We start from the raw sequence: 22,006 nt of genomic DNA on the forward strand, positions 1-22,006 counted from the left end.
TTTTCCATGTGAGTCTTGCCTTCTCATAATGTAACCAAAGTTAAAATTAATATTATTTCAAAGGACAAGAAACAATTAAGCCCCAATTAGAATGTGGAATGAAATGCATAGTCTACAGCAGGTATGTCCAACAGGTAGATCGTGATCTACCAGTAGATCGTGGAGGGGTCAGAGGTAGATCACCATGTTAGCCGAATTGCTTTATCTACAGCAATTGGCAAATTTTAAACTGGGTGCTTGCCAACTATACCAAGGTCCTGTTCCCACCAAGGGTTACCAGAGAAGGAGTCGAGGCTGGTGTTGTTAAAATAACTGTCTTTTACTTAATAATATAAATCACATACAAACAATACTGATGCGCTCACACATTCAATCAAGCTCCTTAGAAATACAGTATTAAAATAAGCACGTTTGCATTAGCAGGTGGGGGTGATGAGGGGTGATACTTATCTGTCCTGAAGCTTGTTCGTTCCAATGAAGAATGGATGGGAAGAAATAGAACTCTAGGGAAGTTAACACACGACTAGAACCAGCCAGCACGTGTGGGTCTCTTGACTGCAGGTTAAGAGACCAAAGTAGAGGCAAGGGTTTGGGGATAGCAAGCTGGACAAAAGAGGAGTAAAAAGCAGACAGGGGTTGTTGCGGGGAATGCTAGCTAGGAAGGGCCAGTTTAATGGTCCTTACCTTTTATAGGTGGTCCATTAGGTGGGAGGTAATGGTTCCCCTGTGGACCCACCTACCTGTTAGTCCGTCCCAAAAACAATCCTATTGGTTGCGTGTAGTGAGGGGTGGCTACCTAAAGGGTTGGACAATATTGTAACCTAAGACCTAACTCAAAGGATGGCATCTGGGCAAGTGTGAAAACTTGGTGTCAGGATGCTTCCTTGAAGTGCAGATGAAGCTTGGCCATTCCTCTGGTCATCAAAGGTCCATCTGGCAGGAAATGCCAATGTAGAAACAAAGCAGAGATGTGGAGTGCATGACTACAAACAATTCAGCAATGGGGGCTGCTTCTTCTCAAGTTGTTGTTTTGCTGACAATAATGGAGATGTGTGCTTCCTCACCAGGCTGATACTGTGTAGCTGAAATCTCATTCATGTGTTAAGGCTTATGCAGGCACCTTCTATGTGTAATGTCACAACAGGTGACTTGTACAGCTTTCTGAGCCTGTGTGTGTATGTGCACAGTCCATTTTGTGTAGCAATAAACATAGTCCATAACTCAAATATCAATCTCATTCCTTAACAACCAGCCCCACTTGGATCAGTACTTGACCTACATTTATCACAAATAACTCTGAATAAAAGTTAAAGAAAGTTATTGAGACAGTTAAAGAAAGTTATAACTCAATAAAAATTAAAACATGTTCGCAGTTCTTTCTGGATCTTCGTCTCTCTGTTTTGTTTTTGCTTATTTTGCTTACCAGTAAATGACAGAAGGTGCATCATAAATGGGGGGGGGTAGTGGAACCCAACTTTAGTGGGTTAAAATCTAATTTAAAACTTTATTTTCATGGTGGTAGATCACCGGCACTTTTGGCTGGAAAAAACAGATCACTACCTGTTCGAAGTTGGACATGCCTGGTCTACAGATTAGACATGAAGCAAGACAAAACAATTATATTAACATACAAAGCAAATACTGACCAGAGAGTTCACTTTGTAATAAACCTCCCCACAGCAATTAAATTGTATTACTTACAGAAGAGAGACAGAAGAGAAGAGATTGGATTTATACCCCGCCCTTCACTTGGAGTCTCAGAGTGGTTTACAATCTCCTTTCCCTTCCCCTCCCCAAAACAGGCACCCTGTAAGGTAGGTGGGGCTGAGAGAGCTCTCTAAAGAACTGCTCTTGAGAGACCAGCTCTGAAAGAACTTGTGACTGACCCGAGGTCACACCACCAGCTGCATGTGGAGGAGTGGGGAATCAACCTGGTTCTCCCAGATTACAGTCCACGCTCCTAACCACTACACCAAACTGGCCAGACCCTTAGGTAAGGGCGGGGATCCCCTGCTGCCAGGCCCCACCTCTCTGCTGCTGATCAGCAGGCCAGTGGGGGGGGGGACTTACACCCCACACTGGGTGGCCCGTCATGGACTAAATAGGGAGGACAGCATCCTTGCTCTTTATGAGAGTGGAATATGACTCCTGTCTCCTCTCCACCTGTCTTACAGGGCCAAGAAAGGGAAACAAGTTGGCAGGAAACATGTGGATTGTGTAATGAGGCGCTAGGCCTCCCCATATCATAAGGATGCATTCAGTAACACTAGGGTTGCCAACCTCCAGGGGGCACCTGGTGATCACCTGCTATTACAGTTGATCTCCAGACAACCAAGATCTGTTCCTCTGGAAAAAGTGGCTGGCTTGGAGGGTGGACTTTACGGCATTATACTCTGCTGAGGCCCCTCCCCTCCCCAAACACTCACATGATGTCACTACTCCAACAAGGGAGAGGCTAGTTCCAAAGAATGGTTTGGGGATAGGGTTGCCAACTCTGCCTTGGGGAAATTCCTGGAGATGGGACCAGTGTTTGGGGAGGGTGGCATTTGGGGAGGGGAGGGAACTCGGTGGGAATGTGATTCCATAGAGCCCACCCTCTGAAGCTGCCTTCCCTCCACAAGATCAGTTGTAATTCTGGGAAAGCTCCAGAATTCACCTGGTGTTTGGTGAACTTATTTTGGGAGTCATTTATTCCTTCCCACCAGAGATCTCATGTGGGGGTTCCCAAGAATTAGTTTTTATCATCCATACATTTTAATGTTTATGTGAAGCCACTGGGGGAGGTCATCCAGGGTTACAGGATTCAGTGCTATCAGTACATGGACATATGGCTCTGGTTCTTCTTTTCATGTCCACCTGGAGATGCAGAGATGCCCCTAAATCTGTGTCTGAAACCTAGAATGGATTGCATTTAAAAAAGACATATTCATTTCAGCAGATCTTTCAAAGCTTAAGTTTGAGCCAGTTTGGTGTAGTGGTTAAGTGCGTGGACTCCAGTCTGGGAGAACCGGGTTTGAGTCATCATTCCTCCACTTGCACCTGGCTGGATGACCTTGGGCAAGCCATAGTTCTGTCAGAACTGTCCTTGAAAGAGCAGTTCTCTCAGAGCTCTCTCAGCCCCACCTACCTCACAGGGTGTCTGTTGTGGGGAGGGGAAGGAGTTTGTAAGCTGCTGAAACTCCGAGTGAAGGGCAGGGTATAAATCCCATCTCCCCCTCCTCCTCCTCCTCCTCCTCCTCCTCCCTTCGTATAACTGAGTCTATGGGTGCTCTTCACGTTTGTCTGGTTGTTCATTGCCATAATGTATTTACCGTACCTGTTCTGAGGTTGACTTGTTGCATTATTTAATGTTACTGTTCAGAAGCCAATAAATAATGTTTTGCATTTTTGAATTGCTTATAATGAAAGGTATGGATACAAGTCTTATAAATATATTCTTTAAATGTACTGTTTTACTTCTCCAGCTTTTCTTAACATATCTGGGCGTTGGACTTTCCCCCCAATTAAACATATGTACGTGGCATGTATCTGATAGCATAAGCTGGTTCTTATGCTTACCAAAAAAGACACCTTGTTGGGAGAAAGATAGCCTTATGGCAACCAATAGCTTACTGTAACTGATCAGTTTTCCACTAACTCTGGGTGAAGACACACCTGGTTTGCCAACTCTGGGTGAGGACATACCTGGAGATTTGGGGGGTGGGGCCTTGGAAGAGAGGGGTTTGAGGAGGGGTGGGACCTTAGCAGGGTACAATGTCACTGGTCCACCCTCCAATGTAGCCATTTTCTTCAGAGGAACTGATCTTTATTCTCTGAAGATCAGTTGTAATAGTGGGAGATCTCCAGGTCCCACCTGGAGGCTGACAAACCTACTCTCTCCCATATTCGTGGAAAGTAAATCATCACAATAGTTTTCATTCAGCCTACGAAAATGGGCACAGCAAACCAGTTGGATTCCTGACCAGAACAAGTTACTTGAACCCTGCTCCACCAGGTCACACACATTTTGGAATATCAGCCATGGTGTAAGAACATAAAAAGAGCCCTACTGGATCAGACCAGTTCATCTAGTCTAGCATTCTGGCTCACACAGAAGCCAACCATTTCCTCCGGAAGTCCAAGAACAGGGCATAGAGCAGGGGGGGGGGCATATTGTGTGGTTCTTGGCAGGGCGGCTGGGGAAGTGGCGGAGGGGGGCCTGCCTCCCCAACCGGTCTTCCCTTCCCCAGCCAGTGCTCCCCTTCCTGGGTAGGCTTGAGGTGGGAGGGAGCAGAGAAAGAAAGTAACTTCAACTTTAAATGCGTTCTCAAAGGTCCCACCCCCCCGGCTTGGAGAAAGCATTTGTCTTTTTAAATATCATCAATATCTGTTTTTACCCCTTTTGTTTTTATTTCTGGCAGTCTTAGTTAATGTTAATAAAAAGCTAATCTGCATATTTCCCAATAAAATATGTATGTAATATTTGTTCATGTCTTGTGACTCTCAGACATCTGATTAGGCTTCCCAAGTCCCCCCGGGGGGCGGGGAAACCCCCGCCCCAGAGGCCCGTTCCCCGCCACCAGCGGATCGGGCCCCGGGGGGGAACCCTACCCCGGCGTGCGCGTCACCAGGAAGTGACGTTATCTAATAAATTTTTTTTTTAAATGAAGGGGGGGAAAGGAAGTGATGTTATGACGCCGGGCACGCTGGGGGCGGGGCCACAGTCATCCGAGGGAAAACTCTATGGACCAGGAGTCCCCCGGTAAGTGCATTTTTCGACTTGGCAACCCTACATCTGATACTTCTTCTATGTGGCTCTTACGTTAAGCAACTTTGTCCACCCCTGGCATAGAGGCCTTTTCCTGATGTTCTATTCAGGTTTCTTGTCCCTGAACTTGGAGGTGTCAACAATAGCACTACGCCTTTGAATCAAATGCCTTAAATTCAGCTAAGCTCATATATTAATATGCACTACTGTCTCTAAGATTGTTCCTCTCTCTGTTGCTGTTTAATGAAATAGGAAACATTGGATTTATTCATTAAAGTATAAATGGAGCATAGAATTGCGGTGTGCAACTGAGTCTTCACATTAGAGCCAGGCGCTGAGAGTAGTGCCTGAGCATCACTGGATTTGGAACCTGGACTGATACAAAGGAAATTATCTTATGTGTCACTGCAGCTGTTCTTAAACCATAGTGAGATTTCTCTCTCTCGCATGTTAGGTTCCTTTGGGGTCTCTGGAAATTTTAGGCCAGCAGTGGATACATTTATTAATTCTATTAGATATTTTTAATAATTTAATTGAAGTCTTCTCATTCTGCCTCCTGAAAAGAAGTTTGGTCTTGGCATGCCGCATTTAATGCTGAACATCTGGCATTACAGTCTCAGAAACCTAAAGACACCTGCTGGAAATCCAAGTACTGGAAATGATGAAATTTATTTCTTAGGAGCAGATTTATTTCTAAAGCATTTTCCCCAAAACTGGAATCCATTCTTAGAATGCTTTAACTAAATACTTGGAGGCTGGTAGGTCTTCTCAGACATCATCATTCTCCCACTCTTTTTAGGCCCCACTTGCCTCATGGATATTTGTATCTCTCTTCCCTCCCATTTTTATAATGTATGTATACCTTTCCCCTTCTCTAAAATGTCTTGATTTTTGTAATTGGCTGGTACTAGGGCAGTGGTTCTCAACCTTCCTAATGCCGCGACCCTTTAATACAGTTCCTCATGTTGTGGTGTCCCCCAACCATAAAATTATTTCCGTTGCTATCATAAGACCATCGAAAATTTGTGTTTTCTGATGGTCTTAGGCGACCCCTGTGAAAGGGTCATTCAACCCCCAAAGGGGTCACGACCCACAGGTTCTAGGGGGTTGTTATCGAAAGACTGCTGCTTATTTTGTTGAGTTTTAGAGGTTAGTTTTATATCAAAATTTAATACAATAAAGGTAAAGGTTTCCCTCACTCGAAAGCTAGTCGAAACCGACTCTAGGGGGCGATGCTCATCTCCATTTCCAAGCTGAAGAGCCAGCGTTGTCCAAAGACTTCTCCATGGTCATTTGACCGGCATGACTAAATGCCGAGGCACACAGAACGCTGTTAACTTCCCACTGAAGCGGTACCTATTTATCTACTTGCAATTTCTTGCTTTCGAACTGCTAGGTTGGCAGGAGCTGGGGCCAGAGACGGGAGCTCACTCCATCACACAGCACTAGGGTCTCGAACTGCTGAACTACCGATCTTCTGATCTGCACCTCTGCATCTTAACCTCTGATACCCCTGTTGTATATGCACAAGGGCTTTCCTTTTTGAGCAAAAGCTGCCTGCTTTTCCTTGCAAATTTCTTCACAAAAATATTTGTTTGTGCTGTATGTCTGCAGGCATCTAAATCTCAGCCCAAAAAAATCCTCTCCTGGGGAAGTTGTTTAAATTCTAAACTCATTGTTTCTGCTTCCTTATATTTATTTTATTGAGAAAAAGCGCAGTGGTTAAACAGCCCTCTGGTCTGAAATACACAACTTCTCAGAAATTAATGAAAAAGTACTAGCTGTGATGTAAATCTCTGAAGCGAGTTCCTCTGGCCTTGCTGAAACAGACTATGGATCTAGACTAGCCTCCTCTGAACAGCCCAATTGCCCCAGGAAGCCAACACAATGGACAGAAAAGGTATACTGTCTCTGAAGGAGAATAGCTAATAGCCATTGTGCTGTGAACATGTCTAGTCATTGTCTTTAAAACTAAAGTGCCAATCAGAAAATCAAGTGGCCATGAATGCTATGGGCTAAGTATCAGTTATACAGCAAAGTTTGAGTCCAGTGGCACCTTTAAGACCAACAAAGTCTAATTCTGGGTATAAGCTTTCGTGTGCAAGCACACTTCTGCAGATAAACTGAAACAGATTTCCTCAAGTGTCACATAGAGATAGGGGGGTTAGTTGCCCCCTCCACCTCTATATAATGCTTGAGGAAATATGTTTCAGTATATCTGAAGAAGTGTGCATCTCTCAGTTTTCACTTATATCGAGAACTGAACTTTGTTGGTCTTGGAGGTGCCACTTATTTCTCACATCTGTTTGTTACATTTGTATGCTAATTTGCTGCCGTTCACAGGTCTTACCAACTGCTTTAATCCAGTGTCAGCTATACTTATCACCCAGTTACTTACGAATCTTGACTCTAACTAGCCCTTCCTGACAACTAACCCCCCCCCACCTATATGTAATTGTTGAGGAAGCCTTGTTTCAAAGTATCTGAAGCAGTATGCGTGCACACAAAAGCTCATATCCAGAATTAAACTTTGCTGGTCTTAAAGGTGCTCCTGGACCCAAACTTTTTTGTTCTGTTGCTTCAGACCAACACAGCTATCCGCCTGATTCTATCAGTTATACATAATAGTAGCTCCTTTTATCTGTTTAACTGTTGATCCATTTCAGTGAGTAGTACCATTCTTTCTGATTTATTCATAATTTCATGATGTCTGCCTTGTCCTCTGTTCTGCACCCCCAGGCATGCCAGCATCCAGGTGGGATCTGAGGACCCCCTGGAATAACAGCTCATCTTCGGACTACAGAGATCAATTCTCCTGGAGAAAATGGATGCTTTGGAGGGTGGACTCCAAGGCACTGTACTCCAGTGAGGTCCTTGTCCTCCCCAGGCTCCATCCCCAAATCTCTAGGAGTTTCCCAACCTGGATCTGGCAACCCTGGTCTCCTCCCTCTTACCAAAATGTTTCAAATGCTTGAGCTGTTCCTTATCATGAAAGTGCCCCAATCCCTTGATTATTTAAATTGCTTTTTTTTCTGTATCGTGGGAGAGGGAGCCCGTGGCATCCTTTTTGAAGCAGATATATCCAAACTGTACATAGTATTCCAGATGCAGTCAAATCGTAAAGGCATTATGAACTGGATTATTTATTTTCAGTTCCTTCCTGAATAAGGCCAGGTCTCTAAGGCAATGGAATCTGGTGGAAGAATCCTGAGGCAGTCTCAGATGATATGAGGCAGGACTGAAGGGTGTGTGTGTGTGTACATGTGGGATATTCAAAGATTTATTGCCTTCAAGAGGCAAGAATGACCTCTCCCACTGAGTGATGTGCTACATTCTTCTGTGGCAATACTGTCTACTCCCTGTTGTTTGCAAAAACAAACAGGCCAGGTTCTGACATGCCCCATTTGTGGGAATTGGGTAGTAGGCAAGATGTGAGCAACTATTCTTCAGGGCTGTAGCCAGGATTTTTGTGTTCGGGCAGCATTTAAATAGGTTAGGGTCAATGCTCTAAGCTGTGGAGTCTTGTGAGCAGAAATTCTACTTTGTGAGCTACTGGCATTAAAGCTGTGAGTGAGCACTTTGGCTGCTGCATAAATTAGTTTGCTCTGCCCGTCCTTCCTGAGCCAGGACAAAAATGTGTGCGCTGGAGGCTAAAAAACTATGAGCTAGCTCACACTAACTCATCTTAGAGGGAACACTGGTCGGGGAGCACTGTGTCAGGAGCGATGAGAGAGTAAAAGTTTTTTTAAAAAGCGATGAGAGAGAGAGAGAGAGAGGAGTAGGTACACTGCTGGCAAGCAGGGCAGGGCGACGGCTCAGCTTGACACAGCTGTGGTGCACAAGAAATAAAATAAACTAACTGGATGGGACGTCGGGAGGCCTGGCCAGTAAGTCGGGGGGCCCAACCCTGAGATGCCCCACTGTAGCTACGGGCCTGCTATCCCTTTGTTGACAGAGGAGATCCACTCCTGCTTGAAAAGTGCCTAAAAGGATCACCTGCCACCACGTAGTCCACTGAAACCTTCATCTCAGGCCCTTTGTGTCTCCCTCTGCTTATAAAGCAAGGTGACTGGTATCAAGGGAGAGGTCCTTCTTGGTGGCTGTCGCCATCTTTAGAATGTCTTCTCTGTCGTCATCTCTTGAGTATCTTTTGTCAAAAGACCAAGACTTAAAAAACAAAAAACAGTTGGGTTTTAATTGAATTATATCCTCCCTCTTTTGGTTATGTGTGGGTTTGGTTGGTTGCTGTCTGTTGGCCAATTATTGTTGCTACTGCCATTTTAAAATCAGTTTTCTAAAAATGTTTGTCATAGGTCTGGTACTTTATCCGTATATCTGAGCTGCTACCCTCACCTGGATGGCCCAGGCTAGCCCAGTCTTGTCAGTAGGGCTGCCAAGTGGGGGCGGGTGGCGGGTAACCCCCCGCTTTGGAGACCTGGTTTCCACCGCCACGGAATCGGGCCCCGGGGGGAACTCCGCCCCCCAAAGCGCAGTTGTGTCACCGTCGATCAGGGCCACGCCCCCAACGTGAGCGACGTAGAACGCCACTTCCTGTGACGTGCTGGCGGCGCACACACGCATCGCTGGAGAGCTCCCGGAGCCCGGTGAGGCTCTCCCGCTGCCAAGGTAAGTAGACTTGGCAACCCTACTTGTCAGTACTCAAAACCTAAGCAGGGTCAGCCCTGGTTAGTACTTGGAGTTGCTAGGCAGAGGCAGGCAATGGCAAACCACCTCTGAACATCTCTTGCTTCGAAAACCCTGTGGAGTCGCCATAAGTCAGCTGCAACTTAACTGCACTTTCCGACACCATCTGAGTTGCTAGTGAGCAATGCCTTGAGCACTATGGAGGTGACCTGCAGACGTTTTAAACAAGAAATAAACACAAAGCATTAATGTATAAAAACTGCTAACAATATTGGTGTAATGGACACTGGTCAGGCATGTGGTTTTGGCTACTTTTATTTTGCTGAACACCCACCAAACAAGAGTTTAGTCTTGGGGTGGGCCAAAATGTTTCACTCCTCGCTACCAGGTGGTTATTACAGGAAGGAATTGTCATGTATGTGGCAATTTACAAATCACCTGGCAGATAACCCTAGAGAGACATAGCCCAGGTGGACAGTATGGGATGTTTTTCAAAATGGCCCCAGAAGGTGAATGTGGCAGTCCCCAGGTAGACAGAGTGACTATAAATGCTACTCTGTAGTACGGAATGTCCCTTTCTTTCCCTTCTATGTTTCAAAAAATCTCCATTGGGGGAAGGGGTAGAAGAAAGCAATGTTTTGTTTCATGGTGCATCATTTAAAGCACTCCAGCATTTTTGCTTCTTTTTTAAAAAATACAGCAGGTAAGCAGCAGCATTGAGTGTCCTGTGTGGCAAATGAAATTTGAAAAAATCTCTCCTGGGCAATTGAGACAGGGGTTTGAAGAGAAGAACTTTTGTAACCTGCAGAACAGCATTTTGGCTTTATGACATCCTTGGGGATTTCTACAATTTTCTAGTCTGGGGCTGTGTCTCATATACTGCCATCTGGGCTGTGGCACAGCATCTCTCTCGGGTGATTTACAAACTCCCAGATTCAGACAACTGCCACTTTCAGTATGCAACTGGCAGCTGTAGGCGTCATATTTTCACATTACGCTTTTGCACTCCAAAACATCCAAGGGTTGTGGGTAAGAGGGAGAAGAGGCAATAAATAAGGATCTGCCCCTTTAGATTAATTAGCGGTAGCAAAAGGTTGTTTTCTTTTGTTTTGCTGGTTGCATGCGCAAGATTTAAGGGAAGTTCAAAGGTCTCCTCTTGGGTATGAAAAAGAAACCCTGATGCTTTCTAAAAGCCTTTGCTCTGATAATCATTCTTCATACTTCTTTAAATTTCATGATAGCACCTTTTTGTGAACAGTACAGCCTATAAATAGTCCAAATATATTTTGGAAGCTATGCAGGGTTGACCCTGGTATTTGGATGGAAGCAAAGCCAAAAAAACCCCCGGAGACCTTGTCTAGATGCAGTCACACAGCACCTCTGCACTGTAGGATCGTGCATTCCGGTGCAGTTAGGAGGCATGGAGTGAACATTGGGATGGACCAAACAGACACAGCGGGGCAGGAAAACTTTTTATCCCAACTCGGTCTTGAGCTGAGTATACCAATGTTACCTTGAACGCTCCATGAAAGTGTGTAAATCTATTTTGAAGTGATCTCAGTAGGAGGTCGGAGCATAATAGGAGGTCTTTTGCAATGCGGGCAGGAAGCAGCCCTTGTCCTTCTTGGCACCACCTAAACAGAAAAATCCATCAAGCTGCCATCTTACTTGGGCAAAGCCAGGGATGTTGAAACTTCAGGACTGCCTACAGATCACAGATGCAGTCTCGGCTCCTGACGTGCTACGAGCAGGCAGAACACTTTGTTCACTCACGACTCAAGGACCAAGGCAAGTTTTTCACCTAGAACAACTTGGAACAACCTGTAGGCTGGGCCAAAGAATTCATCCAGACAAGAAGTCAGCATATAAAACCACTGTCAGGTTATGAAATCAGGATTTGGCTTGTGGACAATTGTCTGCAACTGCCTTTGCTCTCATCCCTGCCTCGCTTAAACCATAATGGTATAACAACACAGGGGGCAGCAATGAAATGACAATATACAGAAAAGTTGCTGCAAAGTGCACACAATTATAAGAATAATAGACAATGATTAAGCTATAATACTGATGAGCTTCATGATGTTTAATCTTTGTTCTTAACAGCAAGGCACCATCAAACAAAGGATGATGACATCAAGATGAACGGACAGGGACGAACTTCTCGAGTTACCGTTCGTTTTGATGACTCTTTATCATACAGGTCTCCTATCAAGAAATAATTACTACTCATGACAGGGAACCTACCAACCATATTTACATCAATTTAGACAATGAAAAAACCATACATACAATTCTGTATCCATGTACAATAAAATAACTGCTGGATATTCTTGAATTCTGTAAATAAAATAATTTCATTTCATTATATTCCTGTTTCAATTTAATCAGTTAAAGTACCCCATTGTAGCCTACTAATGTTATAAGGAATCTTACCAGACGCCTTCTTCCAAAGCTCTTAGCTAACGTATAACCTTTCAATCGGACGAACAAGTCTTAACAACTACATACACTACTTCCATTATATTGTCATGTACAGATCACATGCTTCTCATGTTGACGTTGCCAACTTATCATATACAATGTTGTGCCTATGGTTTATCTATCTATTAAAATTCTGTGCTTGCCAGGAGTACATGAAAGTAATATTGAAGAATCAAGGACACAATGGCAAACCAAAGAATCTACAAAGGCATTTTGCAATTCCCCACCATGTTGTTAATACATAGAATATGTTTATACATAGAATGATAACACATGATACCAAACCATAAGTATTTACAGGAAGCATGACATCTCTAAAGATGTATTAAGTCCAGCAGGCTGGACCGTAGCTAATCTAAAAGTCCAAAAAGCCTCTCTCTGCAGTAATAACTTGTGTATATCAGATGAGATATAGGGCTTGGATCACCTCCAAAGTAACACATTTGAAATCATTAGGTCCATGGCCAACCTCAGTGAAATGTTGTACAAGGGGGGCCTCTTGGTGTCCATGTCGTAATCTGGACCTATGTTCAAGCACACGGGCACGGAGTGCCCGTGTAGTTTGTCCCACGTACTTGAGTCCACATACACAAATTATCAAATACATTGTGCCTTTAGTGGCACACGTGGAGAAATGTGCTATGTCTTTTCTAAAATCCAGCTCAGGAAAATTCAGTGCACCTGTCTCCCACATTAAAGGGCATGCAGCGCATTTACCGCATTTAAAGTGACCCTTTGGCAAAGTGTTTTGTTGATGTCTTGGAAGGATGTCAGCCCTAATGATCTTGTCTCGAATGCTCTGGGTCTTTCTAAATCCAATCATGGGGGGATGCTGGCAGGCCATGATGTTGTTTAAAATGTGCCAATGTTTTAATATTATCCTTTTAATTTCATGTGATCTATTAGTATAATCTAAAGCCCAGCACAGTCTCTTGTGCTACGTCTACCTGGGCATTCTCCTCCAGGTAGACCGATCGTATCAGGCACTGATTCTTTATTGGAACCACTTTCCAAATATGTTGATTCTTTTTTGCAGCCTTTTGTTTGTACTCTACCCTCATATATAAAGGACACATGTGATTTTATTGATCAGATTGAGGGGATGGCTGTACCTGAAGGGTCTGTACTAGTGACAATGGACGTTAGCTCACTTTATGAAAAAAACTTTTTTCAAAAATAATGTCAACTATGTCCAAAAGAAAATGCGTGGGGGGAACATTGATGGCCCGTTTTTCTAAAGTCCGGAGGAGACTGAGTCTCGCTTCCTCATGGGGGATATTTGTATAAAGTGAGCTAACGTCCATTGTCACTAGTACAGACCCTTCAGGTACAGCCATCCCCTCAATTTGATCAATAAAATCACATGTGTCCTTTATATATGAGGGTAGAGTACAAACAAAAGGCTGCAAAAAAGAATCAACATATTTGGAAAGTGGTTCCAATAAAGAATCAGTGCCTGATACGATCGGTCTACCTGGAGGAGGATGCCCAGGTTTGTGTATTTTAGGAAGTGTGTAAAAAATGGGGACCCTATGATATTTCTTTTTTAAATATTCAGCAGTTTGAGCAGATACATACTCTAAGAGTAACCCTTCATTGATAGTAATTGTGATGAGCCTATTGACCTCACAAGTAGGTTCATAATCGATCCTAGAGTAAAATTCTGAATTGCTCAATTGTTTTTCAACCTCAAGGACATAGTCCTCATAATCCTGAAGTACCACTGCTCCCCCTTTTATCTGCAATTTTGATGACAATATTGGACATTTCTGCTACCTCTTTAAGGCTTTCCCATTGGGTTCTGATAGTGTTATATCTAATGGGAATCCTACGTTGTTCCAACCCTAACCCTTAAACCATAATCAAAGCACAGTTTCACATCCCATCTTAACGTGCCCTCAATAACCACTGGTAGTCCTTTTTTTCGGTGAATGAAACAATGCGTCTGAGCATCTCTAGACACCTCTTTGGCTTTGCAGCACTCAATTAAGGGAAAATGTCTTGGTCCCTTTGGCTGCATGCAAAGTGTCCATGAGTAATCTCTTTGCCCATGCAAGCAGAGATAACAATAATTTTCCAATTGCACTTTGTTCCAGGTCATATTGGTTAATGCTTCGCATTGAGGTGTGTTTCCTTAGGTACCAAACTGAGGGAAGAGAGATGTTACTCACAATTTGGTCATATTGTCATCAGTTTTGTTTAAAAGGTTGTATTCGGGTGGGGTCTATGGTGCAATGATGGCAGACGCCTTTCCCGAGGCTCGGGGAGGGCGCTCCGCACAGCAGTGGAGGGGAGGGGTGCTGCTGGATCGGTGCCTCCACGGGGGGTCAGGGAGGCCCCCCAGGCCATAGGGCTTTTGAGGGTGAGCCTCTTTTCCTGCTATCTGCAGGGGAATTGAGGCTGCCCTCCACCCTGACGGTCCTCCCCACTGTCTGCGTCCTCTTAGCGAGGCACAAGATGTGCCAACTCAGTCAAACGCAGAAGATCTGGCGAAGGAGCGATTACGAGCGTGGTTAAGAAACAATGAACTGTGAGTTAAAATGAGCGAACGGTAAACAGAAGCGTAAATCCCCCCCCCTCTGAAACCTTTTGAGCGATTGGAATCCTGCTGAGAGGGACGCCTCTCGGATGAATTTGCATAAGCAGAGGAGGGAGGAGAGAGAGAATTGTAAACAGACACTTTGAAGCGACCCCCCCCCCCAAAAAAAACCTCTTGAGTGACCTGGAATCGTGCTGAGAGAGGGAGACCTCTCTGATGCATTTAGATAAGCAGAGGAGGGAGAGAGAGAAAGAGACAATTGTAAACGGATACTTGGAAGCGAAAAGCTGTGGGAGATATCCATGAGTATTGAAGCGACTAAACAGCGTGTAAGCGATTTTCAGAGCCGGGGAGAAAACAATTTTATATTGGAATTAAAGTGTAAAAATGGCGGACACTCCAAAAAAGTCAGTGAAAACAACTCTGAGAAGAAGGGAAGTGAAAGTTATAGAACTCATAGCTGAAGCCACCAAGCCGATTCTTGAGCAACTTGTTGGTATTAACCATCAGCTTCCCAAGATAAATTAACAACTCGTGTTCCAGCAGCTGCAGTTGGCAACAACAGCAGAAAAGATGGAACAGAGAGCTGTCAAAGCAAAAGAGATGGACACTAAAACTAACAGCGATCTCAAAGAGATAAGGAGAGAAAGCATGAGAGAAACAGAAAAGATTTACAAGGACATAACTCCTTCCCGGCAGATGTTTTTAGAAAGTGTCATCTTAAATTCGGCTGACAGAAAAGAGCTTGAACCTGACCTCAAGATCAAGAAGCCTGGGAGATGCCATTGGGCCCCAAGGATGAGACCAAGAAGGAAGAGGCTTAAGATTGGCGGTGTTATCCCTTTGGAGACGGAGGAGGGTTGCAGAATTTCGAGTGAACGTCTAAGAAGCCATCAAGACTTTACAGATAACTAGCATAGATGTAAAGGCGGAAGGACTCTGAAAATTGCCCTTACGAAGGGAGCTGGAGGAGATGCTCTGGAAATCTTCTCATAATGTAATAAACTAATACATAAGCTTAGAAAGATAGGATCTCACAAAGTATATTGTTTATTAACAGGTTTTTTTCCATTACTAACTGCAGTCTAACAGGGTAATGATCTCCAACTCTTGGGTTTTTAGTTTAGTGTGGGTTACTTTTCTTTCTCCTTAGTTGTCTCCCCTTCCCTTCTTTTCTTTGTAGTTTATGTAGTATTATAAAAAAAAAAAAATCCCCTTCGGGGGCCTTAAAAAAAAAGAAGGTTGCATTCTACCATGCCTTGAAATATATTTTTCTCAACTTCCTTTTTTTTTTTTTTTGCAGTTAACATCCTGTCAGAAGAAGTAGAGGAACTAGAGATCAAACTGCCAACATTTGCTAGATTATGGAGAAAGCAAGGGAGTACCAGAAAAACATCTGCTTCATTGACTACGCTAAAGCCTTTGATTGTGTGGATCACAAAAAACTATAGCAAGTCCTTAAAGAGATGTCTCTTGAGAAACCTATATAAAGGCCAAGAAGTGACAGAACTGGATATGGAACAAATGATTGGTTTAGCATAGGAAAAGGAGTACAACAAGGATGTATATTGTCACCTTGCTTTTAATTTATATGCAGAGTAAATTATGCAAAATAACAGCCTGGATGAATCACAACTTCACAAGCCAGAATTAAGATCGCCAGGAAAAACATCAACAACTTCAGATATGCAGACGATACCACTCTAATGGCAGAAAGAGAAGAGGACCTAAAGAGCCTTTTGCTGAGGGTGAAAGAGGAGAGTGCAAAAGTTGGCTTGAAACTCAAACATCAAAAAAACTAAGATCATGGCATCTGGCCCCATCACTCCTTGGCAAATAGAAGGGGAAGTCATGGAAGCAGTGAAAGACTTCACGTTCCTGGGATCCAAGATCACTGCAGATGGTGACTGCAGCCATGAAATTAAAAGACACCTGCTCCTTGGGAAGAAAGTGATGGCAAAACTAGACAGCATAATAAAAAGTAGAGACATCACCCTGTCAACAAAAGTCCATATAGTCAAAGCAATGGTATTCCCAGTAGTAATGTATGGCTGCGAGAGTTTGGCCATAAGGAAGGCTGAGTGCCAAAGAATAGATTCTTTTGAATTATGGTGCTGGAGAAGACTCTTGAGAGCCCCTTGGACTGCAAGAAGATCAAATCAGTCAATCCTAAAAGAAATCAACCCTGACTGTTCCCTGGAAGGCCAGATACTGAAGATGAAGCTCAAATACTTTGGCCACCAAATGAGAAGGGAGCACTCACTGGAGAAGACCCTGATGCTGAGAAAGATTGAAGATCAAAGAAGAAGGGGACGGCAACGGATGAGATGTTTACACAGTGTTATCGATGCAACGAACATGAAATTAAGCATACTCTGGAGAATGACAGAAGACAGGATGGCCTGGTGTGATGTGGTCCATGGGGTTGCAAAGAGTCAGACTCAACTGTGCGACTGACCAACAACAGAAGAAGTGACCCGCTATCACAGACAACAGGCATTCTGCAGATGCTCAGAAGTATTGTTTATTTGGGTCCTGCCAGTTTTGTGTTTCTGATGGCAAAAGCCATTCTTTTGACCCCTCTCGCAACTCTGACAGCAGGCCAAGGGTTCCTACCCTGCTGGCATACCCTGCTACCCTGCTGGCATAGTCAGAAGGCTCCCAGCCAGGCTAGGGGAAGTAAAAGATGTTTCGTGGCACTAGCTGGAAGCTTCGTCTCAACTCATCCCCCATCCTATCCATACTTATAGCAATTGGGGGGGGGAGCAGGTTCTCTGCTAAAGACAGGGAGCCCAACTAGATACAGGGAGCACCAACTTTGCTGGTAATTTGGCCCCAGCCCAATGAGGATAAAAAGATGTTGCTGCTGTGATGGAAAGTTCTGCTCTGCAGATGTTAATAGTCTTAAGATGAAGCCAGCCTTGAGCAGGGTAGCCCATGCTAGCCCCTGATCTTGTCAGATTTCAGAAGCTGAGCAGGGTTGGCTTTAGTTAGTACTTGGATGGGAGACCACCAAGGAAGTCCAGGGTCACACAACGAGAGGCAGGCAAAGGCAAACCATCTCTGAACACCTCTTGCTTGAATACCCTACAGGGTTGCCATAAGTTGGCTGTGACTCACCGGCACTTTTTGCCACCACCAAGATGGAGAAGAGGAGTAATTACATAGACTCTGTGAGGCTGAACTGTGCTAGGAGCAGATTTCTCCTCTTTCAAAACTCTGGAACTTGGGAGCAACACATGAAACTGATGGGAGGCTTTAGAAAGACTAATTCATGGAGGATGGTTCCAATATCGACCAGTTAGTCATGATGACTACACTGAACAAATCAATACTCTACAATGAACTACAGGCCAACCAAGTTGAAAGTGTTATACAGGAATATCTGCAAGAAAACACCAATGATGAAACGTCTTCCTCCATAGTGTGGGATGCACTCAAGGTTGTTTTGAGGGGTCAACTAATTTCAATGACTTCTCACCTAAAGAAGGAAAAGGAAGCTCTCAAATTGGAAATACTAGCACGAATACGGCAATTGGAGCAACTTCATAAAGATAGAGGTGGTGAAAAGATCTACAGAAAGCTGATATCTGAACGGAAGCTGCTGGAATCGTTAGAAACCTCGCAGATCCAGAAAAATCTCTTGTTCTGCAAGCAAAAATATTGGACAAACTCACCTAAATCGTTGAGAATGTTATCATGGAGGGTCAAAGAAAATAAATCATCGTGCTATGTGACGGCTTTGTGAGGTACTTTGGGGGGAACTCAAACCAATTCCACAATGATAAACAAGATCTTTGTGAAATTCTACAAGTCCTTATATTCTTCCACAAACCTGAATACAGAAGATATAGTAAGCTATCTATCTTCAAACCGTGGCATCAAGAGATTAGAAGACATCCATAGCCAAATGATGGATCAACCAGTAGAACCCCAGGAAGTCCTTAATACCATTCAGCATTTAAAAAACAACAAATCTGTGGGTCCTGATGGATATCCCCCAGAATTTCATTAAAAAATTGCCGCTGTCATCGCTCATCCTTTAGCAGCCGCGTGCAATGACTTACTGACATCAGGAATAATGCCTCCCTCTTGGAAATCAGCCTCAATCATCTTGATTCCGAAATCTGGAAGTGACTTGACTGACACAGCGTCCTTCAGACTGATATCACTCCTCAATCAGGACTACAAGATCTTTACCGCAATCTTGGCACAACGTCTGAATACCTTCGTCGTGGAATACATTCATCGAGACCAAAAGAGCTTCATCCCTGGACGGGACATATCTGACAGCATAGTCAGGACTATCAACATCATATCATCCTGCAAGGGGATGCGAATGAGAAGTCTCTTGTTATCTCTCGACATCAAGAAAGCTTTCGACTCCATAGAAACAACGTATTCCCTACTTCGGCACATGGGTTTTGGAGACGCTTTCCTCCATGCAACGACGGTGATCTACAACCGCCCTACAGCGAGAATCAAAACTAATGCCGTGGCTTCAGAGGAGTTCACTTTGGAGAGACGTACGAGGCAGGGATGTCCCCTGTCTCCAATCCTATTTGCTACAGCACTGGAACCCCTGTTTGAGATGATATGACAACATCCACAGATTAAAGGCGTAACCTTGGAACAATCTAATTTCAAACTAAGTCTCTTCACAGACGATATGCTGATTTATCTGACTGATCCAGAAAACTCTCTCAGAAATCTTAACGGTTTGCTAGAATCATTCCGCAACATTTCAGGACTGAAGATAAAATCATAATAAATCTTACATGATGCCTCTCAACTTATCTGAGGTGACTGAATGCCAACTCAGTGAAACATATGGTTTTCAAAAAGTAACTAAATCTTTACTATATCTTGGGGTCCAAATACCTCGAAATCCAGCAGACTTACTGCTGCTTAATCACATTGCCAAATTCAGACAAATTAAACAAGATCTTATTAAGTGGGATCAGATGAACCTGTCACTTATGGACCGGCTACACTTAGTCAAATCCTTTGTGTTTCCAAAGCTGCTTTACTTACTCTGCACTCTACCTATAGCTATTCCCAACAACCTATTGAAGGAATAGCAAAACAACCTAAACTCATTTTTTTGGAATTACGAGTATCCCAGGATAAGTTTCCAAGTAATTCGACAGAGCAACTCTCAAGGTGAACTGAAATTTCCAGACTTAAAGATCTATCATCAGACGACCTTGTTGACATTCCTTATCAAGATATTGAGAAATGAAGAACAAACTGACTGGATTGAGCCTATATACCAATTTATTAGACCAAAGTTAATGAGAGAGAGAGTGTGGAACAGCTCCAAGGAACGACCTGCAATTCTGAAACAACATATTTTAGTCTCGGCAATACTGAACACATGGGATCAACTCAGAAATAAAATCATCCCAAAGACATCTAGATTCACCACATTTCTCTTTCAAACCTGGTTCTCTCCGGGAAGCGATTCAACCATGGCTGACATGTGGAGAAAGGCTAACGTGACACATTTACTTGACCTCACATCTCCTACAGGACTTCTTCCTAAAATGACCTTAGAAGATCACGTACACCACAATATCCCGTGTTTTTTTTAATCTCCAACTGAGTCATGCATTTTTTAAAAATAATTTCTTTATTGGTTTCTGAACAAACACACAAACAAACAAAGATAGATTGCTTAAAGCAACAGAACAATTCAGCATACCAAAAATTACCAATCAAATTTTCACAAATCTTATCTGGCCATAAATTTGTACATGTTTTCCTTAATACATAGAACATATCATTCCCAACTTCTCATACATGATCTTCTTATTTATAACATGATTATTTATCAATTTTCACACATTCATCCCATTAACTCATGCTATCTAAGTCACCTCCTAGACAATCTTTACCCAGCATTAACTCAGCAAAAGCTTAATTCAGCCTAAACATTATTTTTATCATCCTAAGCATGACCATAAATACTGCCAATATCATTTTAATATGCACATCATTTGAAAACTGCCAAGAAAGATAAAGTAGAAATAAAACTAAAACAAAACAAAACAATTTTGCCCGAGAATACTCTAACCTTCTAATAAGTAGGCAAAACAACTTTACCAAATACTTTTGTTCCAGAAACTGAAACCTTCAGCATATGATTTTGTACTATCATGGTAAAGCTCTATTTTCAGTCTCATTTCTGTCTTGCTTTATATTTTTAATATCTTTTAATGATTACTCATAACACAAATATCCCATATTTAGAAGATTATGGTCTCGCATTTACATTCCTATTTTTTAGGACCTGATAGCTTGAATATTTATCTAAGAAAACAAAATTATATACACATTACTTCATTCCCTCTTCCACTAATCATCAACTTTAGCTCATGAGTAATTTACAAAAATAAACCAACCAGTAAACAACTAAGTACATGCAGCATTTGAATATATAAGCAATTAGAGTACAGAGAAAATGTTTGCCCACAAACACTTTAGCCGTCTACATACATAGACAAAACCTCTTTACCAAAGATTTCCATTTCAGAACCTAAGACATTGAGCATTACATATTTTAAATACATAGAAGCAGTTACCTGCTACACAGTGCACACTGCCATGTGGTTTTCTGCAAAGTGTTTACCCAGAATCATTTTAACCATTCAAAAGGATAATCAAAACAGCTTTGCCAAGCATTTCCAATTCCACCATTTGAGACATTTTAAACCACAAGCAAGTTCCTCTACCACATAGTACATGCAGCCACGTTGTTTTCTGAAACAATTTCTTTCTGATGACTGTGCCTAGATGTTTTAGTCCTTTGTACTCACCGTTTCTCATTTTAGGGTTCTGCTTCTTCTGTTTTATCAGCTCTATCAGCAGCATTTTATTTTCCTTATTATTCTCCTTTAAGAGGCACCTCACTTTCTTTCTGGCAAACTTCTTCATTTTTCGGTGAGTTTTAGCTTGCTTCTTCCTTTTTATTTGAGCTACAAACTGCAATTGCTTTATGAAATCCTTTGCTTTTTTTTCCTTCCTGGAAACATTCCTTTTTTCTTTCATCGGTGTGGAGGATAAGTCTCTTATCTCTTTCTGTTGCTTGTCGTCTTTCTCAGCGCTCTTAACAGTTTGCTGTAGGGGCGTTGGTTCCTCCTCGCTTTCCTCGCTTGCAGCATCCGAGTCAGCATTTTGAAACTTCTTGCAGATATTTTTACATGCTTCCTCTGCTGCCTTCCGAATCTCATTGATTAAGTATTCTTTAAACTGTTCCAAAGATAAATGGCCAAATTCCGTGTTTTTAAAGTCCACCAATAAAATTTCATTTGCTGGAGTATCTTCAATCTCCCCTCTCACTGCCATTTCCAAGCCTTTTACTCCACTCCTTTTCGCAGCCGCGTATACGTTCTCGGAACAGAGATATCTTTAAAGGTTCTTTTTAATGGAGGTCTTTATGAAGTGGTCCAAAATTCTCTGTTGCCTTCATTGCTTCTTAAACTTGAAATCAAAACTAAAAAGGGAAGGTCATAGCTTGTGCAAACATGCGCACCATGTTTGCTCCTCGTCCTGCTCTTGCATCAGGACAGAACGGTCTCCCCCCCCCCGCTAAC

The sequence above is a fragment of the Gekko japonicus genome, unplaced genomic scaffold (genome assembly GCF_001447785.1).
Source record: "Gekko japonicus isolate JY-2015 unplaced genomic scaffold, Gekko_japonicus_V1.1 scaffold2926, whole genome shotgun sequence".
Classification (NCBI taxonomy): Eukaryota; Metazoa; Chordata; class Lepidosauria; order Squamata; family Gekkonidae; genus Gekko; species Gekko japonicus.